This window comes from Canis lupus, chromosome 10, assembly GCF_011100685.1.
Source record: "Canis lupus familiaris isolate Mischka breed German Shepherd chromosome 10, alternate assembly UU_Cfam_GSD_1.0, whole genome shotgun sequence".
NCBI classification, from domain to species: domain Eukaryota; kingdom Metazoa; phylum Chordata; class Mammalia; order Carnivora; family Canidae; genus Canis; species Canis lupus.
Genome location: NC_049231.1, coordinates 21,024,302 through 21,041,151, shown reverse-complemented (window position 1 = coordinate 21,041,151; position 16,850 = coordinate 21,024,302). Strand labels below are relative to the sequence as shown.

The 16,850-nt window shown below is 49.1% G+C and overlaps 1 long non-coding RNA gene across 1 annotated transcript; it reads left to right on the top strand.

Moving 5' to 3' along the window:
• The first annotated feature begins 244 nt into the window (after positions 1-244).
• Positions 245-15,830, top strand: LOC119876720. Its single transcript, XR_005365482.1, has 2 exons — positions 245-308; positions 10,659-15,830. It is a non-coding gene; the product is annotated as an uncharacterized LOC119876720 (long non-coding RNA).
• Positions 15,831-16,850: the final 1,020 nt, after the last annotated feature.

Sequence of the window (16,850 nt, the reverse complement as noted above, 5' to 3'; positions counted from 1 at the left end):
CTGCACATGACTGTTTTGACTAAAGCGCCCGTGTTGTCTGTGCCTTTATGGGCCTCGGGAGAGGGGGCCCGGCCGGGGCGGGGGCGGCCGCCGGGCATCTGGGCCTCTCCCCCGCGGGCACCCCGCGCCCCGCAGCCCTCCCCGCACACGCCCTCGCCGGAAAGTTCCCCTGCCCGGGCCGGGCTCCCAGGCAGCTGGCACGGTGCCAGGCTCGCCGCCGAGCGCGGGCAGCGGGGTGGGGCGAGCGGAGGCGGCGCCGAGGACGTGGCCGGGCGCCCCGGGCGCCAGCCGGACCAAGGCCCCGCAAGGTGAGGGCACCCCGGGTGGGCGCAGGGTGGGCACCGCGCGGCGGGCGGGCCCGGAGGGCTGGGGGGCGGGGGCGGGGGGCACAAAGCCGGGCAGTGCCAGGCGCCGCCGCCACCGGCCGGGGCCTCCCTCCCTCCCTCCGGGCCGGGCTCCGCGGGGAGGCCGTGTGCATGGGGCCCGGGCGGGCTGTGGCCGGAGGAAGGCCCGAGCCGCGAGGCGGGGCCCGGGGCTGTCAAGGAGAAAAACATCCCAAGGCCTGCAAATTGCTGCTCTCAGCTTTTTTTTTTTTCCTCCTCCTGCTTGGGAGGGAAAAAAAAAAAAAAAGCAGCGCTTCCTCTGGAGGCGGATGCAAAAAGGATGCAGACTTTTAACCATCTCCTGCACCCGGTCCTTCCCCAGCAGCGTCCAGCCCCGGGCCTGGCACCTCGGCCACCCAGGGAGGGCGCATGGTGAGGGCGCCAGATGCCTTTTTCTGGGAGCTGTTGCAAGGCCAGGCCCCGTGGGCCTCCCCGGCCAGAAGCTGGGCCCAGTGCTCGGGTGTGAGGATGGGAGGTCATGGGGCATGTGGTGGCCGCGTGGGCAGGAGCAGCCACCTCCCCTGCCACCATCACCTGCACTTGGTGGCCTGGTGGCTTTGTCTCTCGGCGCCGAGCAGGGTGCTCAGGCACAGCGCTGAGGCATGTGTCTCAGTTCTCCCTGACTTGGGGCCTTCAGCCATCCTGGGATCCCCCACATTTCTCGCGACCGATTTTTGCGTTTAAAAAATAATAGGGAAAGTTTTCTGGCGTCTGGTGGGGGCTTCACACAGCCTGCGTTCAGAGCAGGACTTAAGGAATGGATTCTAGAGTGAGGAAGGTGATCTGGTCCCTGGAGGAACAGCAGGCGAGCTCCAAATGCAGAAGGAGAGGCCCAGGCATCTCCTAGGGTGAGGATGCTACGTGGGGGGCCATGGCAGGAGCTTGGGGATATGGTGGTCTGGAGAGGGACAGTGCCTGCCCATGGATACGTTTTAATTTTAATGTTTTTTAAACTCAGAAGAAAAAAAATGACTATAATAATTATGAATATATAATGACGAATTCAGCCTGGATTATATTTGCCTTCATACCAATGCAGTCATAAGATACCATTTTTAATATGTGCAGATGAAGGAGCCATGAAAACAAATGTGTTGGGGTCCGTGAAAGTCATAATGAAGCCCTGGGCTGGTCCAGTCTGTCCCAGGACAAAGGGTCAGATGTCTGACTCCAGGGGGCCTTTGGGGGCCACCTGGGTGCCCTGCGAATCTGGCTTCTCCGAAGGCCAGCTGGGACAAGTTGACATGGCCAGCTGTGAAGAGGAGCCAGGGCCCTGGTCTGTGTGTGGGTGTGTTCGTTCCTATGCACACGTATGTGTTTTACAAAGGGTTCTCAGGCACATGAGTGCGGGATACTCAGTTCTGGAGACAGGTGAGCACGAGGCTGAGGTCAGGTGTGGCCACAAGAGCCTGGTATGCCTGTCCTTGAGCGAGGGGGCTGTCACTGGGCCAGGAGCCTCGGCATCTCCCAGCCATTGTCTCCTTGGGAGGGAGCAGGCTTCGGGGCCCATTCACAGCCTAGCGCAGCTCTGGGTGGTGGAAACATAACATGAGCTGCAAACAGAGCCACATCTGTAATTTGACATGTTTGAGCAGCCACATTTTTAAAAAAATAAAAATAAACAGGTGAAATTCACTCTAAAAACACAATTTATTTTATCTAACATATATTCAAAGTAGTCTATTTCAGTATATAATTTTTTTCAGTATATAATTAATATGAAATTATCAATGAGGTTTTTCTCTCTCTCTCTCTTTTTTTTATATTGAGTCTTTAAAACCAGAGTGTATTTTACACACACATCTCAGTTTGGATGGACTCCCCGAGTTTCAAAGGCTCAGTGGCCACATGTGGCATGCGGTGAGGGACCGCTGTATTGGGCAGTGCAGGTCTAGCAGGTCCCCATGCCCTCCCCACCCCACCCCAGAGTTGGGGAGACTGGTTTTTCTGCTTCTTTTCTGCTGGCGGCCCTTCTTGGCCAGGGTCAAGGACGCTTGCAGTGGCTAGTCAGGCCCCCAGCATCCCCGAGAGCTGAAAGAATGGGTGTTGGGGCTGCAAGCTTCCAGGATGAGGGGGGACTGCTGGAAAGGGCTTCTTCGGCTGTGCTCCCAGACACCAGGGGGACGGTACAAAGGGCTGGCTTCAGGGTACAATAGTGGGGCGGTTAGTCACAGTGCCGGGCAGCGGGGCAGGCACACAGAGCTCCCTGTGTCTGCGCCTGGCCGGGCTGGGCCCTGCAGCCCGGTTTCGCCTGCTGGTTTCCCATCTCTGCCCGTGGCCTTTTGTTTGCACCCCTCCCTACTCCCCTATTAACCCCCTGCTACCCGTTGCCTACCTGGCTGCCCAGCTGGGGCATCCTTACTAAGCTTTGGTTTCCATCAGCCACCCTGGCCAGAGGCGAGCTCCTTCTAGAAGCAGAGCTCAGGCCTGCATGATTCCCTTGGCATCTCTTGGGAAAGAGGTGTCGGAACAGCTTCCTCGCTGTGGCTATGCGGCATTTGTGCAGCTCGAGGAGAGATTTTTCGCCTGAGTTAGGATAGCCGCGTGTGGCCGGCTCCCCACTTAAAGATCCCATCGGCATTTGAGAGTGTTCCCCGTGCAAGGGCCGTGCACTGCTGCAAACAATGAAAAGCCAAAACTGTGAAAAATTAAGGAGTGGCCCTGAAGCTGGCGCCTGCACTGTTCATCTTAAAGGGAACAGACTGATATAAATATTTTAATCCTGTGCATAGATGATGGATAAGATAAAATAAATTAGTCATGTCCCAGCCCTGTCTGGGGATACTCAGAAAGCAGGACTTCCATCAGCATTTGTACCTTGGTAGTTATAACTGAAATCTCCCTCCTAGCTTGCAATCTTAGCAGCTCCAAGATGGAATTAGCTGTTTGTTGTGATTTGACAGTTAAATTATTAACACGTGGAGGAGGTACCTGCCCTCCAAAAGGTATAGAGCACAGGGAACAGTCTCTTTTTAATTAAGAATTACCTCTGCAGAGATTCTGCATTTTGAATTTTCTTTGCTAAATTAAAGCGGCATGTGTTTTTATTTTAGAAGGCAGGGATGGTTTGCTGTGCCCTGTGCGAGGAGAAGGAAAATAAAAGGTCTTTTGAAAATGTGCCCATCTACCCACAGCTTAAAAAACCCAAGTGCCAGACGTTTTCCTTGGAGAACATAAATGTCTCCAATTTACTCATCTTACCTGTTGATTACATTTTATAATAATTATTATTTTTAAAAATAATGTAATCCTTGTCTGAAAGTGAAGGTGTCTTTGGAATGTAAAAAGCCTAGGCTTGCTGACACCACTATGTTAAAAATCACCGTGTGCCAAATCCGGGCCCAGTCCACTCTCCGGACCACTCTCTGGTCCACGTGCTACAGCTCGTCCAACTTCTGCCTCCCGAAAACAAGTGATGGAAGACATATGTTCAGCTCACATCATTTTGTTCTGATGTATTTTAAACCAGTTAAGATGATTTTAGCACAAAGAGTGGTGTGTCTTACTTGCTTTCTGAGAGCCATTGGATTTTCAAGCTGGAGTACAAATTTTTTTTTTCCCCAAAATCCAAATTTAGAAATTGCCTTTTAGAGTAGAAGACAGCATGCTGGTTCGCCTTTTAACTCGATGTGAAAGAAAGATACTTAAGATCAAATACATTTGATTTGTAGATTTGTTCCCAACCGTTGTTATCAAGGGCTGGAAATGGCCCCCTTTTTTGAAAAATAAGATAAGAAAAGGCGTCTTCCCACATGGGCGTGATGAGCTCTTCTGGGGTGGACTCCAGCCCCAGAGGTTCCACAGACATGTATGTGAGTCATCATCCTATGCATGTTTTTTCCTTCCCAGGGGGAGTGTGGCAGTCGACTCTAACATCTCCCTGTGACAAAAACAGTCCTTGCCCGCTGAGCCACCAGCACACCTCGGCCAGCCACTTACTTCCCAGGGTGACCCATACCTCGCAAGTGATCAACAGACTCTGTGCAAATACCATTATTTTAAAACAAACCCAACAAAATCTTCACTAATTGTGGTTCCGCCCTGGCCGCTGGCACCACCTCCAGTAATGGGAAAAAAAAAAAAAAATTGGAATAACGGGAAACACAGCCGATCCCTGGGGAGATTGTCTCCCTCGCAGGAAGGTACCAGAACGAGGTAGGGAAGCTGCTGTGGACACATGGGAGACTCCAAGCCTCCCTTCCAGTCCTGGGGCTCTTTGCTTCTCCAAGCCTGTTTCCCAGATTTCAAAGGAGCAGAATGGTGTCCATCTGAGCCCACTGTCAAGGGCCGTTGCAGAAATATTGCAACGGCAGCCAATATTTGCACAGCAAAGCTGCCCAGTTTCATTTTCTGTTTGCAAGTGTTTTTCTAAAGGGTAAAGTGCTAGAGACACGTGAATGGCCATTATCATCTTAGTAACTTCTCTGGCAATATATGATTATTACCGTTTATGTGAAACTCATACATATTTAACAGTAATTCATTTCATTCTTATAATGAATTACATCTACTTGACTTATGATAAATATAGTTGCATCGGTAATACGATCCTTCTCTGAGTATGAAAGCAATACACGCTCATCGCAGAAAACTTGGAAAATACAGAAAAATGCACGTAAGGGAAAAAATTGTCCAGCCCCTCACCCCCACCCCCCATGAAAGCTCTGTCATATTTTTCCGGGATTTCCTTCCAGGCTTTCTTTACTGCCACCGTGTCAGGTCTTGCAGGCACCTATGTTCGGAAATAACCCCAGGACTTCTCTGCTCCGTGCCTGGGTCCTCTGTACATTCCTGTACTTTGGGTCAGCTCCTCCCTGGCCCACGGGCCACCTCCTTCAAGCAGGCCCCGTGCAGGCCCTGGTGTTCCCCGAAAAGACCTTGGCCTCCGTGGCTCCCAGCCTTCTTCCCCTGCTGTTCTGGGAGCCACGTCGGGGCAGGCCAGACAAACCGCCGATCCGGCTCCATGGCGGAGCTGGGACTGACTCCTCGGGGTGTTGGAGGATGGGGGTGAGTGGCCTAAGATACGGCCCCTTGCAAGGCCCACGCTGCAGCGATGGGGAAGAGCTAAGCTAGGCCTTCTCCATGCAGGACAGGGAGAGAGGGCAGAGGACCGGATGGGGAAAGGGGTGAAAGAGCAGGCCTGGGTTCTGGATTCTCGGCAAAGAAAGCCACTTGGGGCAAATCACCTCTTAGACACGCAAAGTTTCGACCGAACTGTTGAGAACATGTTTCCAAGGTGTTCAGAGGTATGGTCCCGACTTAAACCCACCATGCGGTTGGCGGTTAGTGCCAAGTAGCTTGGTAGGCAGAAATCGGCCAGCCCTTTAGTGCAAGGGCACCGCTGCCAAACGCCGTGTCGCAATCAGGTATGTGCCTTGGCTGGTCCCTCAAATCCGTCAGGCCTCCTGAGGGGGACAAACTGACTCCCAAGTTGCTTTCTGGGGGGACCATGATCGGGGGGCATTTGAGAATTTCCAAGTTCATTTCTGATAGGAAAAAATAGAGTCTATGGGGTCTGCCTTAATCCCCCTTTGGAAGAATGCACCCTTCCACACCCTCACAGCAGATCATCAGAGATTTATTAATAACCCGCATTGCAGACAGACTTTACAGGCAAGGCTGCTGGTGTAGGGTTAGTTACAGCAGAGAAATATTAGCAAGAAATGAAATTTGGAATAATAGGGAATGGTGGCGTAAATTATCACGTAACAAAATAATGCAATAGCGTGTCCCTGTTAAAATGCTGCCGACAAAGAGTTTGTGACAGCATGGGGATGAATGGATACAACATTTCACAAAAACTAAATATGTATGTAAATTATGTAATTGTAGGCACATGTTTACTGTTGGGAAGGAAAGCCAGAATATTATTTCTGAATAATGACATATCGGTTAATTTCCCTTTTTCCGTGTATTTTATACTTGAATTATTTATATTTTGTGCCTACTGCTTAAATGATATCTACCTTAAATATCTGTCTTTAAATTATCCAGGCTTTAGACTTTTTTGTCCTTTCTCTAAACACATGGTATTTTTATAAGCAGAAAAGAAGTAATTTTTGAAGGCTAGTGAGTAGAAATACAGACAAATGGCATATTTTCCTTTAGTCGTTGTGGATAGATAGCATGTAGCAGAAATATTCGTTAGACCAACAAATATGCATAGTGAGTAAATATTATTCGTTTCTTATAAAAGATTTATACCTTGATAGCTTATTAATCAAACACTACATGGGTTTGCTAACCAAACATGTATACTTGCACAGCCAGTGCATAAAAATCTCAACTAAGGCTTTGTGTGGATTTAAGAAGTATTTTTGTCTCTTTAGCAATAGCATCAGGAAGAAAAAAAAAAAAGGCATCCTTGGTCTTCTTGGATACTTGGTCTGATATTTGGTCTAACCACCTATGGTTAGACTCGGTGCTTGATTGGGGGTTTGTGCTTTCTGCTTCTACTGCTTGGCAATTTAAAAGGTTCTTCAAGTTCCTATCTGGAGAAGTATATAGATTTTGGATTCATCATGCCAGATGATAAATTGCGGTCTTCGGGTGGAAATCTTGGTTTATTTATACTCATTATTTGCCTTTGAAAAAAAGAAAGAAAATACTTTTTCTCCCCCAGCTGTACTTTGCAGGACTTCCATATCTCAAAATATTATCCTGCAGTCTTAAGTCACCTGCTGATTCACAGCTGGAGATGCATGGGAGCCTCTCTTGTGTCAAGACACGAGGCGAGCATTTTCTTTTTTAACCACAATGCTACGGGATTTTGTGATGCGGAAAAATCTGTCCACGTTTCCATCTAAAATACGCTTAGCCTTCAAGCAAGTGTCATTTTCTTCCCCGTAAAATGCATTTCCAGGACCAGCAGCGTTGGGAAGGGTAGATGGGATCTTTGCGGCGCAGCGGTCTGGGAAGTAACGCAATGCGCCCCCACCCCCGCCCCGTCGGCCTAGGAGGCCCTGGGGCGCGCTCAGAGCCACCCGCTCCAGCGGCCCAGACCTGCGGCGCAGGTGAGCCCCAGGACCCGCCGGCGGTGCGCAGAGTCCCCCCTCCAGGCCCCAGCCCGCGCTCCTGCCCGCCCCCCCGCCCGGGCCTGACGGGCGCAGCCTCAGTTTCCCCGGCTGCCCCTGCGGGTGGGGCCGGCGGCGGGCAGGGGTCTGCGCGCGGTAGGCCCGGCCGGCCCGGGAGGCGCCCGGCTGGGAGGTCCCGCCGGCCTCCGGGGCGCGACCCTCTAATCCGCTTTAGTCAATATATTGTGCGCTTTACTTCGGCAAAGTAAACAGGGCGGGCGAACAAAGCGGCGGCCGCCCGGCCCGCGACTCCCTGACCCCGGGGTCGCGCCCTTTGTTCGCCCTCAGTGGGGCCGCCCCGCCGCCCGCCGCGGCTAATTGGGGCGCGTGCCGCCGCCGCCGCCGCCGCGGACCCCGGGCCCTGCCCCCAGCCGGTGCCGCCCCGCAGGCCGCCCCGGGGCCCCGGCCCTGCATCCCGAGGCGGACCCCGGACCCCGGACCCCGGACCCCGGACCCCGGACCCGGCTCCTGCTCCGACCCGGCCCTGCATCCCGAGGCGGACCCCGGACCCCGCACTCCGCCCCTGCTCGGACCCGGAGGCGGACCCAGACCCCGGATCCCCGACGCGGACTCCCACCCGGATCCCGGTCCCCAGCTCGGCTCAGGACTCGGACTAGGACCCTCGCCCCCGGCTTGGACCCCGACCTCTGCCCTCCGCAGACCCGGCCGCCGCCTCCGACTCAGGCTGCAGACCTCGGTTCGGACCCCGGGCCCCGCCCTGCCCTAGCGGACCCGATCCCCGGCCCTCGTGGACCCGCCGCAGGCTCAGACTTCAGGCGCAGCTCTAGAGCGCCGGAGGCGGACCCCAGGCCCCGGGCCCCAGGCCCCAGACCCTCCGCCGCCCCGCCCCGCCCCGCCCCGGCCCGGCCCGGCCCGCGGACCCCGCCCGCCGTCCTGCGCTGCGAGCCCGGGGGCTGCCTGGTGGAGGCGCGCGCGGGCCTCCCTGCCTCGGAGCCGGGACGTGGTCCTGGACCCCGCGCAGCCCGGACTCTGGCCCCCGGGGCTGCACCAGACGCCCCCGGGGCCGACGAGCCTGGTCCGCGGACAGACCCCAGGCCGCCACCACGGCCATGTGGGTACCTGTCCCCCTGGGGAAGGGCCCCAGCACCCCAGCAGGAGGCACCTCGAGGCAGGGCCCTTTAGGCTAAGTGCAGAGAGAGAGAGGTTTACTGTGCCTTGTTTTTCTTTCTTGCTCTTTATTTCTGCTGGGAATCCGGCAGATGGGAAACAATCGGAGATCCAGGAAGCTGGAATTCTGAGTCCCCTATGAGGGAAAATAGGAGCCTTCTGACCCTTCCCGGCTCACCTCGTGAGCTCTGTCCCCCAGCGGGCCTCAGCACCTGCCGGGTCCATGGGTAGCTTCGGTAAGGCTGGAGATGCTGACCTGTTATTAAGGCAGTTGACCCTAAAGTCAGGTCTTGGCCATTCCGTGTCCCTGTGTTCTTTCTCTTTCCCTCAAGTTCCAGACAAGGTTATAATTTTTTAAAAATATTTTATTTATTTATTCATGAGAGACACACAGAGAGAGGCAGAGATATAGGCAGAGGGAGAAGCAGGCTCCTGTGGGGGGGAGCCAGATGTGGGACTCGATCCCAGGACCCCAGGATCACGCCCTGAGCCAAAGGTAGATGCTCAACTCCCGAGCCACCCAGCTGTCCCCAAGGTTATAATTTTTATCCCAAAAAGCTTTTGAGATTTAGCTCCTTATAACCTTTTTCTTTATTAAAGATTTTTGTCTGTTTTTTAAAAAGTACTTTCTCTTGTACTTAGGTGCAGAAAGGAGTCATGGAAGGGTTTGCCATCAGGGAGCAGAATGGCTTCTGGTTCTTGCTCGGTCTGCAGAGCCCTCAGGCCTACTCCTCATCAATTTCGTAGTTGTATTCGTTTGGCTTTGCTAGGGAGACTCTTTTAAGTCCTACGTTTGTTTGTGGAACATTCGAGAAGATTTGGTGTTCTGGAGTTGCAGGCCATGCCTGTGGTGGGGACCAAGCTGAGGTGGAGAGGGTGCATGTGAGGAGCTGAGAGTGCATGTGAGCTGGCCGCCAGGCAGGTGTTGTGGTAAATTTCTATATGTGGTGCAGATCTCTGCCAGAAAGGGAAGCCCCCTGGAGATATCCCTGCTAGTCTCCCCTTCCCTAGTACCATTCCCTAAAGAACCCCATTTCCTCTTTCTTTATCCCCTTCCTCACTGCTGGTCCTCCACCACCACAGCACCTACCTGTCCTTCCTCTGTTCTGAGAGGCAATAGGGTCTCATCTGATCACCCTTCGTTTGCAACTGCAGAATGCTGATGTCTAGGCCCAGGCCCCTGGCCACCCCTCCAGGAGAGAACTGCCGCAGTGAGCCTCTCCGCAGGCCTGAGCCAGTCGTCAGGGGTCTTTGCTGATGTGAGACCTGGAGATTTTCCCGAAGGCATCCTGGTCACCTGCTTGGCCTTTTATATTGAAAAGCCTGGCATGGGCCTGCCAGGTTCATAGAGGGCAGAAAGCAGAGAGCAAGGCTCAGGTGGGGCTTGGAGCCACCCTGGTTGCTTGGCTGGGGAGATCCTGCTCTCAGGGTGCTGCCCCCCCGGCCCCATCCCTGTCCCCAGCAGAAAGGATGGTAGAAAGCATCACAACCCCTGAGCTCAGACGAGGCTGCTTTGTTACAAGGACTCTGGCAGGCCCGGCGGCAAGCTTGTGTCTGTGATTTTACACCGGAGGTAGACTCATCCCAGCCCAGATTTGAGGGGGAGATCAGGATGCACCTGGCTGGGAGGGGTGCACGCCTCGGATGACCGAATCTGGCTGCAAGGGTGGGGGATCGCCAAACCCGGCCAGCTTAAGGCAGTTCTGGGACCCAGATTTCAATGGGGCTCTGTTTTTCCTGGGAACGGTTCTTACCTATAAAATAAGCCTATGTGTGTACGAGTAGGAAGAGGTGGGTGGTGACGTTGGAAAAGAAAGAAAGAAAGGAGAAAGAAAGAAAGAAAGAAAGAAAGAAAGAAAGAAAGAAAGAAAGAAAGAAAGGAAAGAAAGAAAGAAAGAAAGAAAGAAAGAAAGAAAGAAAGAAAGAAAGAAAGAAAGAAAGAAAGAAAGAAAGAAAGAAAGAAAGAAAGAAAGAATCTGTGCAATATCAGCCAAGTCACTGTTCCACCCACTGGAGCCTCAGTTTCCCTGGCCTACAGGGAGGTATGATGATTCTTGTTTTGTCTTCCTCTTAGGTTGTGAGGATCCCATGAGACAGAGACAGGGGAGAAGACTGTATAAATTATGAAGCGCCTGCTGTATGCACTTGAAATATTATCAAGTGTAGGAAAAGCCCTTTGCTATAAGGCTGCTGTTTTATGATTGAAATTCCTAGTGACTCATGTGGTGCCTGGCACAGACTACATGCTCTGGGTGTTTCTGTTGACCTGAACCATATTGAAACCCTCTGCATTAGCTATAAGAAGGACGTGTGGGCCAAGCATGGTGAGAATTGGGCAAGGTAAAGAACATCCTCATCCTCTTGAGGCCTCTGGACATGACACCAAGACGGCCCCCAGTTTGGGGGATCCAGTATGACGGCTTGGAGACCCTACTACTTCTGGCATAGACACTTGAGAGCTGTGAAGGTTAATCCCAGAGTCCAAGTCCAGGCTCTGTCTGCAGCCGTGCCCAGCCTGGCTAGGGTAAGGGTCTGGGGGTGCCCGAACCCCAGCCCAGCCCACAGAAGGTGACCTTCTCTCAGAAGAATCCAGGCCACGTGGCTCCCAGACCTGCCGGTGCAGAGTCCACCTCAAGCCCGGCCCCTTGCCTCATTCCCGAACACTGGCCTTGCCACTTTTGTCCTAATGACAGAGAATGAGGTCAGCTTGCTTTGCCACCCACAAATCACAATTTTTTATTCCAGGCAAAGCCTTTCTGTATCTGAGATCGGCCCTTGTTATCTACGGCAAGGTTATGTTTTCACTGGCTTTGGGTGTTTGCACGTGTGGGATGAAAAGGGAAGTGGCCCAAAGAGAATGCGGGTGGGGCCACCCCATTGCCTGGTTAGGGGCTCTCCAGGAGGACCTCGAATCAGCTCTAAGCCATAGGGTGGCAAAAACTTGTATTCCTGTATACACATACACACGCATGTACACACACACACACACAGGCAAGTGCGTGCACATGCGCGCACACACACATCCCAGGATATCCTCGTGTTGTTAACATTTAACGTTCTAATTTTAAATTTTGAGGCACCAACTGGCTGTCTTAAGAGGCTCATTCAGCCTGTCTGCCTTGGAGCTATTTTATTTACAAGTCTTTGCGTGGCGTCAAAGGGCTCTGTGTTTCTTGCAGACTGTGTTCGGGTGGTTGAGTGTTTTGGTTTTTGGCCACAGCTGGTTAGTTTTTCCAAATCTGTAGATCCAGGTGTGCGTTGAGAAGTTTTTTTTTTTTTTTCTTCCCCCAGCGAGAGAGGTTTCCCAGTGAGCCTCGGAGCCCTCCTAGAAGTTTCCGGCGTCCTACGTGTGAGAGACTGTCAATTTGGGGGCTGTCGGTGTGCAGCAAGGAGGCGGCAGTGACTCCTCCTAGACAAGGAGATGCAGAAGGGGCCACACTGGGAGGAGAATCGCATAGCAAATTTAAAACACGGAGTTGAGAACCTGGTTAATGCAAAGATATTAGCAAAGGCATGAGCCCTTGGTTGTGGTGAAAAATTGCTTCCTGGGAGCCTCGGGGAGAACCGAGCCTGTGCACGTCTCCCTTTATTTTGAAATAGATTCTTAAAATACATGTTCCTCGTCTGAAAATTACATCAACTCTTATTTTCAAGATCAATGCCACCCCTTACCTGATTGCTTACATTATCACTTTCTTTTGGTTAAGAGGAATGAACTTTGTGTCCTTTGAATATTAGGAATTACACCAAAAGTTGCTCTATAAATAGCAAGAAACAAAACAGAACAAAAGCATCAGCTTTCTTGTTGAGTATTTTTCTTCACAGCCATTAAATATTATCTTGTCTTGAAGTGATAAATTTAGCTAAAACATTTCTTTACTTTTGGTGGAAAGGGCACGTATGAAAAATCCAGCCTTAACCTTGTCTTTGTGGTAATCAGATCTAAAAGCTACGATATGTAGACACATTCAGAAAAAAATGAAACTGCTGTTATGTATGAAGCAAATCACTTGACTATGTGGGTGAAATCATATTCGATTTTAAGAAAATAAAACGAGAGTATTTCAGTAAGACCACCACACCACGGTCAGATTTCAAACTGAACTTGAAATTGTCTCCTCAAAAATCCTTCATTCTGCATGTGATCACTTTGCAGGCAGCTTGGGTTCTTTGCAATCATTTTAAAGAGCAGATCTGTGAAATCTTGATTTTAAAAAGCGTTCCTGCTGTCCTTTGCAATTTAACAATGAACCTTTTGAGTTCTAAATCAGGATTTATTTCTTTTCTTTTTTTCTTCTTCATTCTAAGGGCTTATAATTTACCTAGCTCCCTGAGGAACTGTATGGGTAAGAAATGATACCAAAGTTCTCATTTCATTTGTGGGGGAGAAAAAAAAATTGAACTGACTTTCAGCAGTATTTTTAAAAATTTAAAAATAAACATTTGACAGTTTTTAAAGTTTAAAATTGCTTTAAATGTTAAATAGCTAAAGTCTGCTTAGATGTGATTCAAAAAGACTACGTAATTATTGAAATAATAACGATTTCAGGCTCCATACAAAGGATTGATAAGATGCAAAAATATTTCAAATAAAAAAAATTTCAAATAAATCAAGGCTTTTCAACTGTGAAATGAAGGCATTCCTTGAATATGGGGGGGAGAAATTCTTTTCAGATTTTCTGTCTTTTCATTTTTGCAGAAATAGGTAACTCTTTCACTGGAAACTTAAATTCTAAATTCCAATCTGTTTTTAATTGCTAATATAAATTTGCTATACGTGGCCACTAAATTCTTTAGGAAAATGTCCATTTCCTAATTAATGATGATTCCATTTTAGAGATTGCAGAATTGAACAACTGAAATAAATTCAGTGCTCACTTCTCTTTGAGAGTTAATTTTGATTTTTAAAAACCTTATTTTGTTCTGTGCTTTTTGTCATTCCTTGTAGAATGCTGAGAACCTCACTTTGGCATTTGGTAATGCATGTATAACTAGAGGTATTGGCCTGTCATCCTTAATTCATTTCTTCTGATTTGTGTTGTTACTACTTCAGTATGAAAAAGATTCAGTGCAATTCCTCATCTGTAAGAGGAAATTTTTGATACCAGCATGTCAATATTATATAAGGCATAGTCATATATATATGTATATGTGATCGAACACTAATATTTATTGCAAACTTCTGGTTGTTTTACACTTTCCTTTTATTTGAGAAAAATTAACCTCTTACGAGTGCTTTCAGGGTTGTTAGACTTTTTTTTAATATACATAGACAGGTAACACATCATGAAAGGTGAATGTGTGGACTTCTAAAATGACAAAATAGCTGCTCACAGATTCCTAAACAGACCTGTGAATACATGGGTAGGGAGTTACTACCCATCGGTCAGGAGGGAGCATGGGGCATGCTACTGATCATCCTCAGGGCAGGCACACTAAGTCTGTTCCCTCTCTGTCTCTCTCTACACACACACACACACACGCGCGCACACACACACATTTTTTAAAGGAAAGATACAGAAATGGTCTGCCGGCATGCTGTTTTTTTTTTGTTTTGTTTTTGTTTTGTTTTGGTGGGGGAGGTGGCTGCTAATGTAGAGGTCTGGCCTCTGCTTTCTTCCTCAAACATGCTTGTCCTATGGCCAGAGTTTTATTTCAGTTGCTAGTGAACTAATGTCAAGGTTAGACATGAAATGGGGTGAACTAAAGCAAAAGATTTTTGAAAATGCTTCATTATGTTGGCAAGAAGGAACCCTTTCCGGGGTGCTTGCTCGCATTTACTTACCCAGCCCGAGACCCTAACTCGATCTTTCCCTTGTTTTACCTGTAGTGACACTAGCAGGCTTCTTTCCCCCCTTGTCCCTTCCTCAACTTAGCTCCGCAAGAGGAAAAAGAAAAAAAAAAAAAAAAGCTTACCCAAAGGAAATTGATGCCAATGGGTTTGTGCGCAAATCACCGAGAGTACAAACGAAGCCTTCATAAAGTAGGGGTGCAAGTTATGACAAAATAGGCAGATCGAAATGGAATCCCACACCGGCAAACTACTTTGAGACAAAAGCAACAAGAACAACAACAACAAAAAGAAGAAGACGAAGAGGAGGAGGAGGAGGAGGAGGAGGAGGAGGAGAAAGAAGAAGAAGAAGAAGAAGAAGAAGAAGAAGAAGAAGAAGAAGAAGAAGAAGAAGAAGAAGAAGAAGAAGAAAATAAAAAAGAAAAAAATCATAAGCCTGGTTTGCCTTTACACGCAGCACCCAGAGCCTCCTAGCAGCTCCTCAAAAGCACATTGTGTGGGATGACTGAGGAAGGGGCATCTTACCCAGGAGCCGCCACGCTCTGACAATCTCAAGCTCATTGGGCCAGCTCTGCAAACATCATTATTCTTGAGTGTGCAAGCTGAATGAGTGTGCAAGTCGAACGTTCAAAACCCAAGTGAAAATGTAAGTTTTCACTCACACGCATCCTGCTTGCTTTAATTAGATTAAATGCATCTGTTTACTAAGTCCTTGGAATGCCTTGGATACTGACATTTTTTAACTGTTACAAGCCGCTGAGCTGAGAAATAGAGATAGTAAACTGGAGTGTCCGCGGCCTTCCTAGGCTGGTCTGAGGCCGGAGGCTGAGCCGGGGACACGGGGGCTCAGGGGCAGAGCAGGAAGTCACCAACTGCATTCCCATCAGGCAGATCTTGGGATAAATCAGGAAAAAATAACTGTATAAGGCTGATACTGTAAACATCCGGATCTATCAAGAGCCTTCCTAGGACTTATTTTTTCGAGATCTGACCTCAGGCGTGGTGTGGTCCGCAGGCACAAGCCCGAGTTCTTCCAGGAAAACTGTCCGCCGTAGCACTCACCAACAAAGTAAATCTTCCAGGTTTCCTTTTCGATAATTTGAACACGCTTTTTAATATTATTTACTCTGAATAACGTAGTTTGATAGCAAGTTGGAAAAAGACCTCGTAAAACCAACCTGCATAATGCCCAATGGAATTACCTGAGTGCTATTATTTTCCTTGAATAAAGGAGAATTTGATTTCTGAATTTGCAACCAAATTATATGTAAATGCTTGCCAAGTGTAGCGGGGGATAAAAAAAAAAAGGTGTGTGTTCTCAAATATTGTTCTGACTCACCCAGTTCCTTGTTTTACCAAATAAAAATTGGGAGGAGGAAAGTGGCATTAAATTAACTTATTACTGTGTGTGAGAGCAAGAAAAAAAAAATCAGCTAATAAAAAGGTTAGCAAGTCGGCATGATTATACAATGATTTCAGGTGAAAATTACAAAGCTAATATGCTAGCATTTGCTCCTCGCCTTCAATAATGATACAGTTGTCAAATTTGTATTTGTGCCAAAGGAACAAAAGTTGTAAGTGGCATAATGTAAGATAATCTCTTTTTCTTTGTGGCTTTTTAAATTCAGTGTTTTAATCCACCAATTTAATCACAAAACATATATCACATTAGTTATAATATTTATAGTGTTTAGGGAAGTGATTATAAATAGATTAGAGTGTAGTTGTTGGATGTAGTATTTGTGTGCGTGCGTGCATGTGAACGTTATCACAAAGGTATGCACATCTCTAGGGTTTGCACTTGGGATCGGTTTTATGTGAAAATAGTAACCATATATTTATTTTCGAAATCCCCGTTCGATCATTACGGAGCTTGCTCATTATTTTGGAAAAACAAGGTGTGGTATTAAAAGGGCCTGAGACATAGTGTGTTTAGATCTCTGCATTCAGCCGGTCTCTAAAAGCATTTTGTTGTTCTGAAGTCCACAAAGTTGTTAAGCCACAGAATGTCTAATGTGTTTTTTAAAGCAGTTGAACCATATAGTAGAGATGGGGGGACAGGCAGGGTGTATAATGCCAGTTGGTGCTTGGGATATTGCTCGGTGTGGCCCGGGGAAGAGGGAGGTGATGGGCTCTGGGCAGCTCTTTGGGACTGCCCTACGCATCCCCAGCCCGCAGGAACGTGTTCTCTTATCCCACAGCCCTGGTCTGGGGCTGGAAATTGTAATAAGGAAGAAAATTATACAGGACTGTGCTAGACAGGAGAGCTTGCTCTGCTGTATTGCTAGAACACGGGCACAGCATACCCGAGTCTCAAGCTGCTACAAGGGCATCCTTTTCTGAGGAAGGAGAAGCACAGAATTCCTGGGCTTCCAGCTCTGGACGCCCCAGTCCTTGACCACCCTGGAACTTCCTCGGGGAAAGGGTGAAACCCACCCCGTTGTGAAGTCACCCCTGCTTGGGCTGCCTCTGCTA